Source organism: Akebia trifoliata, chromosome 11 (genome assembly GCF_017979445.1).
Source record: "Akebia trifoliata isolate Shusen 1 chromosome 11, ASM1797944v1, whole genome shotgun sequence".
Lineage (NCBI taxonomy): Eukaryota > Viridiplantae > Streptophyta > Magnoliopsida > Ranunculales > Lardizabalaceae > Akebia > Akebia trifoliata.
Genome location: NC_141385.1, coordinates 13,862,987 through 13,866,308, shown reverse-complemented (window position 1 = coordinate 13,866,308; position 3,322 = coordinate 13,862,987).

The window sequence follows — 3,322 nt, the reverse complement described above, 5'->3', positions numbered from 1 at the left end:
GAATGGAATGTAGATGGATTATCAGAATATATATATATATAATTTATTTTATTTTATATCATGTCTATTTTCTCAAAATCAGACATTTTTAACCTTGATTTTTCATATTCAACCATAGGAGTAAACCTTCAAACCACAAAGGAAGATTGGATTTTTGGGGAAGTAGAAAAGAATATAATTTTTTTAATAGAATATTCAAAGGCTTTCCACAAAGGGAATGTAAGGGTGAATAAATTTATAATAATAATAAATAAATAAATAATGTTGCAATAGAGGGTAAAGATCCTAAAGATGATGAATTTTTTTTTTTTTAAATCAAGGATTTTTCTTTGGCTAAAGGTTGAAGGTGATGGTATTTAAGTAATTAGCATTAGTCTAGGGATAATAGAAGACCACTTTTCTTTTTGGGACTCTATCAAAATATATATTGATCTTTCTTAGTTTTTAGGTTTTCAATTATAATTTTTATGTTGATTTTCTAGGATTTATGGGCCACAGTTATTGTTTCAAGCACTTATTTCCATTAAAAGTTGTCTTTTAAGATGTTATGACATGTGACTTTCTACGGATGCAATTGAACTATTGAGACATATATGACTTGAACTCACATGACAGAGTGGGTTATCTATATGAGAAATTCATTTTTTTAATATTATTATTATAAATATTTTGGTAACATGCTATGATAATTGATTAAACTATTTTAAATAACTTTTTTAAGAATTAATTATATAATATTTTATTTCAATTAGATGTGAATTTCAATATGTTGAATGGTGATTTAGGGTTTATGTTACCGGCCCAATATTTGTGGTTAGACTTGGATGATGACAAGTTTATTTAGATTCAGGCCTGACTTATTTGGGATCTCATTTCAAGCAAAATGTAACCCCAAACCTTAATTATCTTTTCTTGTTCTACATTACACTCATCCAATCTGAATTATCTACTTAGGAGGACAAGAACAACGTACGATTGTTCTACTCGATCAAGGTAACTTCTTGCGCCTAGTTAAGATTCCTCTTCTCCATCCTGTTTTATTTTGTACAATTTGCAGAGGAATGCTTCCAAGTCATTTTTTGTTAGTCTCTAATCGGAAATGAATTCAAGGGGGAATGTCACATACTAAAAACATAAGAGGGTTTCTCAAATATTAATCAAAGAGGAATGCACACCACACTCTAGCATCTCCAATGGAGATACTAAATTCTACATGTTAAAGATATCACGTAGGCATCTTTTTCACATATCAGTCACTTAACAAGTTCATCAACTCCAATGTACATGTTAGTGTACAAACTAGTTAGCACTTCCAACAACTATCTTAACGACTAAATTTTAAAGACTATTTTTTTCACTAATTTATTTTTTATTCTATAAATTGTCAATTTCACCTCCTTGAATTCATCTATCTTAAATTTTAAATAAAGAAAATAACTTTATCATCCTGATTGATTCCTATAATCGAGTCTAGTTCTTCTATATCTTCGAGTTCTTCATGTAATGAGATCTCATCCTCTAAGGATCAAGAGATAGCTACCCTTTCTCCAATCTCATTCGTTCTTACTCATGCTTGGCTACAATCTGTTTGAATCAAATTTGTGTGGCCTATTGACTTATACATTTTAGTAATTTCACTTGCACAAGGATTCTATACAAATTAAAGATGATTTTCAATATCATTATAATTAAAAACATACTCTTTTAAGTTTAGTAGGAAATCTTGATGGATAAGAATCTTACTAAGAGAGAAACTCTAGGCCCTCTATCCTCTATATATATAAGAGGATCGTCACCCCATAATGGAATAGTAGTGAGAAACATATAAAACACATTTTTAGAGTCTTGAACATAGTGATATCCATCAATCATTAGAACCCTAGTCAATCCAATTAAAAATGAGAGAGAATGTGAATCTAGAAGTTAAAGATTTTACTTTGGGGTTTATGCATTTCGATTCATCACCACATGGATTGCAAAAAACACACCTCCAACACAAATCTCCGATCACCGATTTTGACTTATGGCATAAGGTAAGTACCCTAACCTTAATTCTTAGAAACATGAATAGGTTCTTGAGATATATGCATGATTCTTAATCCTATTGGGAATTATAGAATAATAGTTATGTAGAAAGATTTTGTGTGCTTAAAATTTAACATAATCTTCATTCGCTCTTGTTCACATTTAGCCTCTAACCTTAGTCATTCTTATTCTTCTTTTGCTTGAATCTTCAGTCGATATCATTTATGTGTCATAATAATATCTTTTTCAAGAATTTTATCATGTCCCGAAATCCCAACACGAATCCTTATGATTCATCAGTCAGAATATCGAGGTGTGAGGTAACCAATCACACAACTTGATAGAACATTCATAAGTAATAATACTTATGAAAAAGAAAATATACACAGTGGGACAAATATTTGACTAACATCTAAACAAGAGTCTAGCGTAAATGGAAACAACCGCCAAATACTGATATCATCAAAATCCTCAATCTCATAATACATTAGATTTCAAAAAAATTTAAACTAACATAATTCTTATCTACAAGCAAAAATTGCTAGGATCCTCTACTAATCCTCAAAGACACAACGATGGTAAAACATCAATCTGGTCCTCCTCATGGACCTCCTTAAAGGACTCCTCAATAGCTGAATAATTTGTAAAGGGATTGATAAGGTGAGTAACGAGGGAATGTTACTCAGAAGGATGAACGTCGTTCAACGAGTCATATATGCACAAGTAATCATTTTAACAATTAAATAATGTAAGTTTTTCATAATGTAACATACGATAAATGTCTAAGCACACTCAGTAAACAGTTACAATAATTTTAATATATCATTTCTATCATTTAAAGTAACTTATGCATCTTTTAAATAAAAACATTTATCAAACATCACAAAATAAAAAAAATATACATAATAAGAACACGGCGGTTTAGTCGATAAGAGAGTAGATGAACACGTTGATATAACCGCTTTGACTATAGCAATTCGTTATTCCAGTTCCAATCCGATGTGGAATCCCATCATTATAATCTAATTTTGTGGCCAGCCTAACATTCCACAATTGGATCACTATTTATCCGGCTCAAACTAGTCGTTCACCAAAATCCAATATTGAGTTCAACTAACGGTGAGGTCGACCGTTTGACGACTACAAACTAATAGTGATCACTAACTAGCCTAGAAAATCCCTCGCATCGAAGCCTATCAAGAGACAATGCATGTGAATCCCGCCTACCTCTACACTATACAGAGACCACCTTCACATACAACGTTCCCCAAGAAATAAGTAAGAGAAATTCTCAGAT